Source organism: Pelophylax lessonae, assembly GCF_965119305.1.
Source record: "Pelophylax lessonae genome assembly, chromosome: 3".
Lineage (NCBI taxonomy): Eukaryota > Metazoa > Chordata > Amphibia > Anura > Ranidae > Pelophylax > Pelophylax lessonae.
The window spans coordinates 263,963,126-263,976,431 of record NC_138770.1 but is presented as its reverse complement, the minus strand read 5'-3'; the positions used below and the strand labels follow the sequence as shown (position 1 = coordinate 263,976,431).

The 13,306-nt window shown below is 47.2% G+C and overlaps 1 protein-coding gene across 2 annotated transcripts in view; it reads right to left on the bottom strand.

Moving 5' to 3' along the window:
- LRRIQ4 (leucine rich repeats and IQ motif containing 4) overlaps positions 1 to 13,306 on the bottom strand; it is a 31,706-nt gene that overhangs the window by 5,932 nt on the left and 12,468 nt on the right. The gene's annotated exons all lie outside the window — the stretch shown is intronic.

The following is a 13,306-nucleotide window of genomic DNA, read 5'->3' as shown; positions in this document are numbered from 1 at the left end:
CAAGGTTTTGCAGGCCGCAATTTGAGGAGACCGGTGGTCTACCTCGAGGGTTTTTTTCTGTTTGAGTCTCATCATTAAGGATGAGCATTGTAAACTTCTAGTTGGCACCGGTTGGGCCTTCTAGATTTGGATTTGATTTCCATTTTCCCACCCCTCATTTGTGATACTGCTCTGGGACTTCCCGAAGGTGCTGTATCACCGAGGACTACGTCTGTCAATGAGCGATAGAGAAAAATGGATTTTTGTAAAATCTTACCGTAAAATCCTTTTCTCTTAGCTCATTGACAGACGTAGTACCCGCCCCTCTGTTTTTTTGAGTTGGGTTGGGTTAAATTCTCTAAAGACTGCTTTTATGACATAACTGATTTGCTGAGGCAGAGAGAGAGAGGATATACCCTCTGGGACTGCCCCTAGGGTGTGGCCAGAGCATTTTATTTCCTGTCTAGTCCTACTCCTGCGGAGGCAACATAACCCGAAGGTGCTGTATCACCGAGGACTACGTCTGTCAATGAGCTAAGAGAAAAGGATTTTACGGTAAGATTTTACAAAAATCCATTTTTTTTGCTGGATCGCACGAGCCGCCATTTTGGCGTAGCCTCGTGTCTCCAGCATGGGGGCGGCCATGTTTGAGGTGATCCAAACACCTCGTGGAGCTAGGGGAGGCGCCGGAAGGCGTGCAGAGGGGCGGAGCCGCCTCCTTTCTTCCTGGGCAACCAGCCAAAAGACTTCCTGTTTGTGAAGACAGCGCTGTAACCTGTTGAAGTGAACTCTGAGCATCAAGTGGTGAGCCTGGGGGTCTATCTCTCTCTCTCGATTGATAGGGATCCCTAGCAGGTAACACTGAGGGGCTTTTGTGGCGCTGGGGGTCTGAAAAAAAAAAAAAAAAAAAGTTTTTTTTTATTTATTTAAAATTGAATTGTATTATCCGGGAAGTTACTGGAATAATCATGGACCCTGCCACACAAATACCCCCACCTGTTTCCCTCGAGGGGGCCACGGGACCCGCCGGTGCACAGAATATGGATGCATTTACAGCAGTTTTGGAGTCTTTGGTGGCTCGGGTGGAGGCAGCCTGTCAGGGACGGGGGTCAAGAAAGCGACCCCCGCCTACCCCTATATTATCTGACACCTCTGACTCAGATTCAGAGATGGTCACTGCAGCTGCAGGTCCCTCTGCAAGGGTTGTTATCTCAGGTAAAGCTCCCTCAGACAGTGAGGAGGACGTTCATTCTCCCGCTATAATTCAGGAAGAAGCATTGGTGGACGCACTAGTTGTGGCAGTGCGGGAAACCTTAAGACTTGAGGTTTTACCGGCAGAGGCAACTGAAACAGAGATTCCCTTTGGTACTAACAAACCCATTAAAACGGTGAAGGTTTTTCCTGAACCCAAGTGTTTTGGTAATAAAATTAAAGGAGAATGGGAGTATTCTAAGCGTACCTTTACGATTTCCAAGCGTATTGCTAGACGCTATCCATTTGAGGAATCCTTCATTAAGAAATGGACGGTACCACCAGTGGTGGATCCACCTATTTCCAGGCTGAATAAAGCCACGGTTATCCCAGTAGAGGACACTTCGTCCTTTAAGGATCCGGTGCATCGAAAGATGGAAGCGGAGTCCCGCACTATCTTCTCCCTGATAGGGTCAGCATTTAGACCAGTAATTGTTATTGGTCTAGTTTCCCAGACACTAACGGAATGGGCGAGATTGGTACGCCAAGACCTAAGGGGAAAAGATATCCCCCAGGGAACATCTGATTTGATGGAACAGATTATACAAGGGCTACAGTTTGCCTGTGACGCAGCCTTGGATGCTACCCCCCTATTAGGGCATGCATCTATGTCAGCGGTAATCCTCAGACGTGTGCTGTGGTTAAAATGCTGGTCAGCTGACCTAGGTTCCAAAAAGACCTTGACGAATCTCCCCTTTCAGGGGAATCGCCTATTTGGGGCCACCCTAGATGAAATTATTAAGGACGCCACTGGGGGCAAGAGCACTTTCTTGCCACAGGCTGCCAAAGCTAAGGGACCTCGTAACAAGCGAGGACCTTTCTTTACCGCCCATAAAGGGTTCGTACGCCCGGCTGGAACAAGCGGGAAAGGCAAGACTCCTCCAGGAGGGTTCAAGAAAGGCTGGTCGGACAAACAGAGGACCGACTCAGCCAAACCCGAAGCAAAGGATTATACAGCCTGAAGGTGCGCCCCCACCCGGGTTGAGGGTGGGGGGACGTTTTCACCGGTATTCAGGACATTAGATCGAGCATCGACTACTACTACCGGTGCGATTCTTCCCTTCCAACATTTAAGTACTACAGGGAGTGGTAGTCACCGTTCCCTGAATAGATCTTTTCCTTTACCTTTTCCTAAGATTAGTCTCTATTCCCCACAGGAATCGGATCTGGTTGACCAGACAGACCAAGAAGCCTCTAGCCGGGTGACTTCGGTCCCTGAGGTTCAACCAGAAAAGATCACCCTTCCTGATAGGAATCAGGTATCTGATAAATGTGTGGGAACAGAAAACGATCAGACTTTCTCGGATGGTCGGGGCCAGATAGCTCTAGGGACGCCTGGTTCAGATCCAGTCAGCGCCAGTGGTCCTAGAAATTCTAGGCTGGCCTCGTCAAGCCGGCCTGGCCGACTTGGACATGCTAGTCGCAGACGTTCCGTGGGAACTTCGTCTCAGGGTATCAGAATAGAGGTACTCACCGAGGCCGAGATGCCGAGAGCGGTTCGCTGTTGCGACTAAGCGCACTCCGCCCCTCTGGAGGTGATACAGAGGGTGGATGGCACAAAGAGGCACAAGCTACCAGCAGGCAGGGTAGAGCTTGCGTGGAGGTCCTGTAGAGCTGGAGCAGAGACTGATCAGGATCCAGCAGTAAAAGTCCGGAGCAGGCTGAGGGTCAAACACAGGTAAGCAGACAATCCAGGTCACAGGCTGAGGGTCAAGGCACTGGAGATAGGAGACAAGACTTGGTCACAAGCAGAGGGTCAAGGCACAGGAGACTGAAGGTAAATCCGGGTCGCAGGCAGAGGGTCAAACACAGGTAAGCAAAAGCAAAGTCCGTAAAACAAGCCAAGGTCGGGTCCAGGAGAAGAGCAGAGCAGGTCAGGGTCAATCCGGGTCACAGCAGGTAAACGATCACACAGGAAACAGGAACTCAGGTACAGGAAGCTGAAAGACAAACCAGCAATTCCTCTGAGCACTTGCTCAGCTTTTATAGGCAGCCAGGAAGTCATGTGGAAGTCATGTGGTGCTTGTCATGTGATGACCAGTCTGCAGCTGAAGGTTTCTCTGACAGTGCCCCCCCCCGAGGGGCGGCCTCTGGACGCCCAAACTGGACATCATTTCCGGGTGATTCACATGAAAAGCTCGGATCAAGCGAGGGGCGTGTATGTTTCTTGAGGGTTCCCAAGAGTTGTTTTCAGGTGGGTACCCCTTCCACTTGATTAGGTATTGGAGAAGTCTACCCCTCTTCCTGCAGTTCAGTATGGCTTCAACCTCAAATTCATTTTCTCCATCCACCTGGACCGGTGGAGGAGGCGGCTCCTCTCTTCCCGGGAAGGGGCTAGGAATCACTGGTTTTAGTAAGGATGCATGAAAGACAGAATGAATCCTGTAAGAGCTGGGTAAGGCCAATTCAAAGGCCACAGGGTTAACCATCCTCTTGATTTTGAACGGCCCTATGAACTTTGGGCCCAACTTCCGTGAGGGAAAAGGTAATTTGAGGTTAGCTGAAGATAACCAAACTTCCTCACCGACCTTGAAAACCGGGTTCTCCTTCCTTCCCCTGTTGTAGTACTTCTTATAGTCATCCTGGGCCTTTTGCATGGTTTCCTGAATCCTTTGAAAGTTCTGTTGGATGGAGGCTATGCGATCTTGGACAGCAGGAACAGATAATTCAGGGGTAGCGTTTGGAAGGAAAGAAGGGTGAAACCCAAAGTTAGACCAGAAGGGCGTTTGGTTGGTGGCTGAATGAACTGAATTATTATACGCAAACTCCGCGTAGGGTAGCAGAGAGGACCAGTCATCCTGAGAGCCAGAAGAGAAACAGCGGAGATACTGCTCCAGAGTTTGGTTCGTTCTCTCTGTCTGGCCATTGCTTTGAGGGTGATACGCAGAGGAGAGACAGACCTTTATTTGTAGTGCTTTACAAAGTTCTTTCCAAAATTTGGAGGTGAACTGAACCCCTCTGTCAGAAACAACACTGTCGGGTACTCCATGTAGCCTTATTATTTCTTTGATAAAAATGTTAGCTGTCTCCAAAGCAGAGGGGGTGCCCACCATGGGCAAGAAGTGTGCCATTTTGGAAAGGCGGTCGACCACAACCAGAATGGAGGTGAAACCTTCCGAGGGAGGAAGATCAACAATGAAGTCCATAGAAACTTCAGCCCATGGGCGTTCTGGAATGGGTAAAGGTCTAAGTAATCCCCAAGATTTGGTGTTAGCCACTTTACTGCGCTGGCAAGAAATACAAGAGAGGACATACTCTTTACAGTCCTGCCTCCAACCAGGCCACCAAAAAGAACGGGCAACCAATTCCAAAGTCTTTTGAGTCCCAAAGTGACCAGCCAGGTTATGGTCATGAAGCAACTTTAACGTCATGGGTCTAGCCTCCGGTGGGACAAAAATTCTTCCTTGGGACCAGAACAAGTCATCTCGTTTCTCCAAGGAGGATATTTCTGGGTCAGTACAATGGCTGGATGCCAACTTGATGGTGGTCATAAGATCAGTGTCTGTGAGCAGAAGGAAGTTTTGTGGAGATAAGATGGTGCTAGGTTCCGTTGACTGGGGAGATTCAGGGAACATCCGGGAGAGTGCGTCTGCTTTCCCATTCTTGAGGCCAGGTCTATAAGAGATATGAAAGTTGAACCTAGAAAAGAAGAGGGCCCACCGGGCTTGCCTGGGTCTTAAGCGTTTGGCTGTCCTGAGGTATTCTAGGTTTTTATGATCGGTGAAGATCATGATGGAATGGGACGCACCCTCCAACAGATATCTCCACTCCTCCAGAGCGAACTTGATGGCCAACAGCTCCCGGTCTCCCACATCATAATTCCTTTCCGGGGAACTTAGTTTCCGAGATGCGAAAGCTACAGGATGGAGGAGAGCCTTGGGGCCCTGTCTCTGGGAGAGGATGGCTCCAGTGGCGGTTTCCGAGGCGTCTACCTCCAACACAAATGGCAGGGCTGGATCCGGATGCCGTAGGATTGGTGCAGAGGTGAACAGGGCTTTGAGCTTGGTAAAAGCTTCCTGGGCCTCTTGGGACCACTGAAAACGACTATGTTGGCGGGTTAGTTGGGTGATGGGTGCAACAATGGATGAGAAGCCAACGATAAACCTCCGGTAAAAATTAGCGAATCCGATAAACCGCTGTACCCCCTTTTTGTCTACTGGAGCCGGCCACTCCTGAATTGCCTTGACCTTCTGTGGATCCATTGCGACCCCGTTGGTAGAAATGATAAAGCCTAGGAATTGCACAACAGATTTTTCGAATTCACATTTCTCTGCTTTAAGGTACAATTTGTGTCTCCTGAGAATTGCAAGGACTGTCTTTACATGAACCCGGTGTAGCTCAATGGTGGCAGAAAAAATAAGAATGTCGTCCAGGTAAACAACTAGGAAATTGTCCAGATATTCTCGAAAGATGTCGTTTACCAGGTGCTAAAATGTGGCCGGGGCGTTACACAACCCAAAGGGCATTACCAAATATTCATAATGTCCAAACCTGGACCTGAAGGCAGTCTTCCATTCGTCTCCAGGCCTGATTCGGATGAGGTTATAGGCACCTCGCAGATCCAACTTGGAGAAGATTCGGGCAGAACGGAAACGCTGAAACAACTCTGGGATAAGTGGAAGAGGATAGCGATTTTTTATCGTTATTTTGTTCAGTTCTCTATAGTCTATGCATGGTCTTAGGGAAACATCTTTCTTTTCCACAAAGAAGATGCCGGCTCCGGCCGGTGAAGATGATGGACGAATGAAACCTTTATCCAAGTTCTCATCAATATACGTTTTAAGAGCCGCTAGTTCAGTCTCTGATAGTGGAAAGATACGGCCAAAGGGTATTTCAGAACCAGGTAGCAAATCAATGGGGCAGTCGTAAGACCGATGAGGTGGTAGGCAATCAGCTTTTTGTTTATCGAAGACATCTCTAAATTCAAGATATACCGGAGGGACGTGCTGGAGATTGTCAGGTGTAGGTGCTACGGTTAAACAGGAGGCTGGAGCTGGAGGAAGGCAATGCTGGGAACAGTAGGGAGAGGAAAAGGAGACTTTCTTCTTGTTCCAATTGATGTCAGGTTCATGTGCCTGTAGCCAGGGGAGCCCCAAAATGATGGGGAACATGGGGGAGAAGATGATGTCAAAGCTTAGAAGCTCCTGGTGGCCGGAGTCCGTGGTGACAAGGATGGGCCTTGTCTGTTGTGTGACAAATCCAGAGCGAGGGAGAGACCCATCAGCCAGGTAGACTTGGAGGCCTTGTTCTTTGGTTTGCAGGGGAATGTGCAGTTTTTGGGCCAGTGAAGTGTCTAGAAAACAACTACAGGCTCCGGAATCAATAATTGCTGGTAGATGAACTTCCTTTTCCATTAGCTGTAAGGAGACAGAGAGGGTGACATAAGTCTGGGATAAACCAGGGTTCTGAAAGTTCATAAAAAACTGCGAGCGTGACTTACTGGGTCTCACGGGGCAAGTACGCAGAAAATGTCCAGTTCCCCCACAGTACAGACAGAGATTGGCCTGTCGCCGTCGTTGCTTCTCTTCAGGGGTAAGAGGAGCACGGACCAATCCAAGCTGCATGGGCTCAGCCTCTGGAGCAGAGGTGACAGGAGTCACTGGAAAGGATGGGTGAACGGGAGAAGGTTTAGGGAGCATGCAACTAGGTCGGGGACCCTGGGAGCGCTCAGAGCGCCGCTCGCGCATGCGCCTGTCTAGCTTGGTAGCGGATTGGATTAAATCCTCCAAAGTGGCAGGGGTTTCAATCCTGGCCAACTCGTCTTTCAAAGCTTCTGACAGTCCCTGGCGGTACTGGTATTTAAGAGTGGGTTCGTTCCACCCTGTGTCAGCTGACCATTTTCGAAATTCAGCAGTGTAGTCCTCCACTGGTCTCTTTCCTTGGGACAGGGAGTGTAGCACAGCTTCTGCAGTAGCGGTGCGTTGGGGGTCATCATATAGTTGAGACATACTTTCAAAGAAAAGGTCCAAAGAGTTCAGAAGAGAGCTCCTCTGTTCCATCAGGCTGTGGGCCCAGGCCTGCGGCTCTTCGGTCAACAGGGAGATGACAAATCCCACCTTAACTACTTCGGATGAAAAAGTCCTGGGCTGAAGGGCTAAGTACAAGGAGCATGCATTTTTGAAGGCCCGGAACTTTTTGCGATCGCCTGAAAAACGCTCCGGTGTGGGAACCCTGGGCTCAGGGGTAGCCATGATCACTGTGGGGCTTGATGCAACTTGAGAAGAGGAGGCTCCGCTGGTGGGCGCAGGGGCTGCGGCTGTTGATGCAGATGACCCTGAAAGTTGCTGGAGACGACCGTCAATCTGGGCATAGCCTTCCTGCAGTTTCTGGACTACATCAGTGAGGGTTGTGACCTGCTGGCACAGGATCTCAAGAGGAGAACGCGCTCTGTCGGCCTCTGACATGGTTGGTTTGTACTATCAGAATAGAGGTACTCACCGAGGCCGAGATGCCGAGAGCGGTTCGCTGTTGCGACTAAGCGCACTCCGCCCCTCTGGAGGTGATACAGAGGGTGGATGGCACAAAGAGGCACAAGCTACCAGCAGGCAGGGTAGAGCTTGCGTGGAGGTCCTGTAGAGCTGGAGCAGAGACTGATCAGGATCCAGCAGTAAAAGTCCGGAGCAGGCTGAGGGTCAAACACAGGTAAGCAGACAATCCAGGTCACAGGCTGAGGGTCAAGGCACTGGAGATAGGAGACAAGACTTGGTCACAAGCAGAGGGTCAAGGCACAGGAGACTGAAGGTAAATCCGGGTCGCAGGCAGAGGGTCAAACACAGGTAAGCAAAAGCAAAGTCCATAAAACAAGCCAAGGTCGGGTCCAGGAGAAGAGCAGAGCAGGTCAGGGTCAATCCGGGTCACAGCAGGTAAACGATCACACAGGAAACAGGAACTCAGGTACAGGAAGCTGAAAGACAAACCAGCAATTCCTCTGAGCACTTGCTCAGCTTTTATAGGCAGCCAGGAAGTCATGTGGAAGTCATGTGGTGCTTGTCATGTGATGACCAGTCTGCAGCTGAAGGTTTCTCTGACACAGGGAGTGTCTGTGGTCTCAAGGACCAATTTACCATCGTGCTTTATAGTCGCTGGTTTTAATGGCCTGGCCATTGAGACCCAAGTACTGAAGGACAGAGGGTTGTCAGCTTCAGTCATTCCTACCCTTATTAAAGCAAGGAAAGCGACTTCCAGCAAGGTCTATTATCACACATGGAAGACTTATATTGCGTGGTGCGAATCTTTAGGATTTCCTCCACGTACCTATTCGGTGACTCGAATATTGGCCTTTTTGCAAAAAGGGGTTGAGCAGAAACTAGCCTTGAGCACCATCAAGGGTCAAGTTTCAGCATTAGCAATCTTCTTTCAGAAACCTTTAGCTACCAAATCCTTGGTGCGGAATTTCATCCAGGGGGTGCGGCACCTGGCTCCACCAGTCTGCGCGCCCTTACCGCCCTGGGATCTTAATTTAGTTTTGTCGGTTCTACAGAAACCTCCCTTTGAAAACATCAGGGAGATTCCCTTGCTTACTTTATCCCAGAAGGTGGCCTTTTTGGTGGCTATCACTTCTGCTCGCAGGGTGTCAGAACTGGCTGCATTATCATGCCAGTCCCCATACTTAGTGATTCATAGGGATAAGGTAGTACTTCATCCTAAGCCATCCTTTCTTCCTAAGGTGGTTTCAGATTTTCATCTGAATGAAGATATTGTACTACCTTCCTTGTGTCCTCAGCCCAATCATCATCGGGAACATGCGTTGCATTCCTTGGATGTGGTTCGGGCAATCAGGGTATACCTGAAAGCTACGGAATCATTCCGTAAGACGGATTCACGTTTTGTGATCACGGATGGCCCCAGAAAGGGGTTGCCTGCATCTGCCGCGACTATTGCCAAATGGATTAGACAGACAGTGGTACAGGCTTATTCTAGTAAGGGTCGGAATCCTCCGTTCCCTGTTAAGGCGCACTCCACTACAGCGCTCAGTACTTCCTGGGCCTTTCGCCATCAGGCGTCAGTGGTCCAGGTATGTAAGGCGGCCACCTGGTCGTCGGTACATACCTTTACAAAATTTTATAAAATTGATGTGATGGCATCGGCGGATGCCTCATTTGGCCGCAAGGTTTTGCAGGCCGCAATTTGAGGAGACCGGTGGTCTACCTCGAGGGTTTTTTTCTGTTTGAAAAATTTCTTTTTGTTGAGTCTCATCATTAAGGATGAGCATTGTAAACTTCTAGTTGGCACCGGTTGGGCCTTCTAGATTGGGATTTGATTTCCATTTTCCCACCCCTCATTTGTGATACTGCTCTGGGACTTCCCGAAGGTGCTGTATCACCGAGGACTACGTCTGTCAATGAGCGATAGAGAAAAATTGATTTTTGTAAAATCTTACCGTAAAATCCTTTTCTCTTAGCTCATTGACAGACGTAGTCCCCGCCCCTCTGTTTATGAGTTGGGTTGGGTTAAATTCTCTAAGCACTGCTTTTGTGACATAACTGATTTGCTGTGGCGGAGAGAGAGAGGATATACCCTCGGGGACTGCCCCTGGGGTGTGGCCAGAGCATTTTTATTTCCTGTCTAGTCCTGCTCCTGTGGAGACAACATAACCCGAAGGTGCTGTATCACCGAGGACTATGTCTGTCAATGAGCTAAGAGAAAAGGATTTTACGGTAAGATTTTACAAAAATCCATTTTTTTCTTTTTAATTTATTTTTACACTGTCCCTTTTTTTTTTTTTTTTTAATATAAACATCCCTTTTGACAGCAATAGTCTGGTGTCAGGTATTTTTTTTGGAGGAATCTGGGGTCTATAAAAATCCCTCCTTTGCAAGTTTTGGCTGTTTTGAATATTGACATTTATTTAAAACCTGGTGCCTTTAAGGCTCCAGTAAACCGGAAGTGGCGTTGTGACGTCACTTCTGGGTTACTAGATTGAAGACTCGATCAAAGCCAATCCCAGCTGGTTGCTCGGGCCTCCTGGTGGGATGGGAGAGCCCAGCCAGAGCGCGGAAGGTATTACTCGGGGACAACCACTTGAATCCAAGAATGTACAGGTGTGTGATTTTGCGGCAGGTGGTTAACCACTTGCCGACTGCCGCATGACTATCTACGTCGGCGGTCAGCCCCTCACAGGCAAAGCGACGTAGGTCTACGTCGCTAGCCTGTGAGGGTCTAGGGAGCGAGCGGACCCCCCCGCGCGCGTGTGACCGGCGGACCTGATGTCCGCCGGTCACTCTGCGATCGTCGGGGGAGAGGGAGAGAGAAAGGCGGGTTGTGTAAACAAGCTGCCTGTCATTCTCCCCTGTGTATGAAGGATGATCATACGGTTCTACTATGTAGAACCGTTGATCACTGTTCATACATCTGAAGCCACAGCCAATCACAGTAGAAAGCATGCCGCTAGGGACACACATAGCCCCTCCCTTTCAAAAAAAGTTAACCCCTTCACTGCCAGTGTATTTTTACAGTAACAGTGCATATGTATAGCACTGATTACTGTAGAAATGTCACTGGTAACCCCAAAAGTGTCAAAACTGTCAGTCAAGGGTCCGATCTGTCCGCCGCAATGTCGCAGTACCGCAAAAAAAATCGCAGATCGCCGCCATTACGCGTTAAAAAAAAAAAACCAACAAAAATCTTTCCCTTTGTTGGTAAACGCGATAACTTTTGCGCAAACCAAAATACGCTTTTTGCGATTTTTTTTTTTTTTTTTTACCAAACATATGTAGCATAAAACAAATTGGCCAAAAATGTTAAAAAATTTGGATTTTTACATTTTTTTGGGGGGAATTTCATATAAAAAAATGTGAAAAATATTGCTATTTTTGCAAAATTTACGTTCTTTTTTTTTGTTTATAGCGCATGATCAAAAAATCGCACAGGTGATCAAATACCACCAAAAGAAAGCTCTGTTTGTGGGGAAAAAAAGGACGCCAAATTCGTTTAGATACAGTGTCGCATGACCGCGCAATTGTCCGTTAAAGTCACGCAGTGCCGCATCGCAAAATACCCCCTGGTCAGGAAGGGGGTAAAATCTTCCGGGGCTTAAGTGGTTAAAGTGGTTGTAAACCCTCTCATATACCCAGTGAAGAAACCGAGATTAAACAAATTCTCCTACATAGGTTTTATTAGTTTATCTGCAGTCTTCCCCGCTCTACACCTGTTTCAAAAGAGCAGATTGTGCTAAAAATCTTTCTTCATCTGTCAGCAGCACAGCGAAGAGGTTGGAGAGATGGCAGCTACAGTGTGTGGGAGCTGATTGGAGGAAAGGCACACCCCCACTCCACAAAGCAGAACTGTGTTCTGAATAGATAAGCTCCATTCTGGGCCCCCCCCCTTCCTGACACAAATTTATCTCATGTGTTGGGAAAACTACTCAGAAGTGACTTATGCTGGAAGATTTCCATTCACTTTTTGTCACCAGAACTAGTGTGGCAATTGGAAGATTTGCCCTCCTATTTCTGTTCTGGTGACAACCCAAAATGAAGGACTTCACTTTAACTTTTTGGTGATCATGATAAGCTTGACAAATCAAGAGAATAAATTTCCCTAACCGAGACACAGAAACTAATAGACTGGGCAGGTGTTCAAATCCCTCTCCACTCTATCCAAAACCCAAAAAAGGTTGTGCCTTTTAGTTAAACTTTAAGAAAACAGCAATAATCTGTTGCTTGCGATAATACTTGAGTAGTCATTTTGGTACAGGTGTAAATCTCTTGATGTGGCTTGCATGCTTTCAGGGATTTACGTCATGCTTTAACAAGTATAGTGTATATCTGGTACAGCTTTAATCACCATGGGCAGATGTATGCTACAGTTGTCTCCCGAGCACGGAAATACACCTGCAGTTTACATTGTATTATGTACCTGTGGCCATGAGGCCTTTCAGTGTTCTTTTTTTTTTTTTATTATATATATTTTTATTTTGTCAAGCTTCAGAAAAAAGTCATCCATTCATTGTTCAAGACAGCTAATGAAGAACTATACGAAATAGGTTTTTAAGAAACTGCAGAAGGTAAGTGTAAGGTAATTGCACCTACTACCATGTTGTCTGTTCTGAGATACATTGCAATGAAAAGAATGCGCCATAAACATGTTTAACGCTGACTATATCAATTGAAATAATGCGTCATAAGTAGATGGCTGCACTCACCATGGGGTTTTCACTGTGCTGTGGCAGAAGAGAACAGAGCTCACTGTAACTAACTCATTACACATTGCACGCATAAGGCCTTATCCAAAGGCTGTAAAATAATGAATTTACAACCAGTTTTTATTTACAGATCTAAACGCAACTTCATTGTTTTCAAATGCACTGTGTTCAGATCCATAACACAAAATCCAAAAATCTGCACCCGAGAAGGTGTGTGTATACATGTATGCCAATTAAAAAAAAATAACAGGACAATTTTTACTTATTACACAGGAACTTTTATTTTTAGTGCTCTGCCATTTGAATGAGACTTTACTCATAACTTTTAGAGTTCTTTTCAAATTGTTTCCTATAGGAGCTACGTACGTATAATCTTTGCCTTCGCTCTGGCCACAGACTGCTAGTTGGCATTTAAACAAATGTTCCTTCTCATTGGCAAGAAGCTGCAATGTCATAGAGATTGTATAAAGAGCCAAACACATAATTTAAATGACCATAAATGTCCATATATTCCAGAGTCATGATGTAACTATATCATGCACCACACCTATGGGAATTTCTTTTTTTTTTTACATTATGGTTAAATACAGGTCTGAATTTCAGAGAAATGGCCACTAAAGGCCACTTTTGCTGGGCTACCTTCATGGTCCCAAATCTTGGTAGACGCGTAGCTCTGGGCACTTTATTTAAAATAAATATATGTAGTCTCCTAAAGCCTTTATTCTTGTAGGCATGCCTAAAAACGCGATGAGATAAGAAATACGTGATGCATAACTGGCCTCCTGAGCATTCACTGCCCTAATTTATCTAGCCTGTGTGGGCACAAATTCACATTTGATTTAAAAAAAAATGTAAGAACATCTCCTAGTCTTCAATTTGTCAACATAACAGCTAGAAGAGTAGCATTTTTGGAAGGAGAAGTCCGCAATGGCAGCT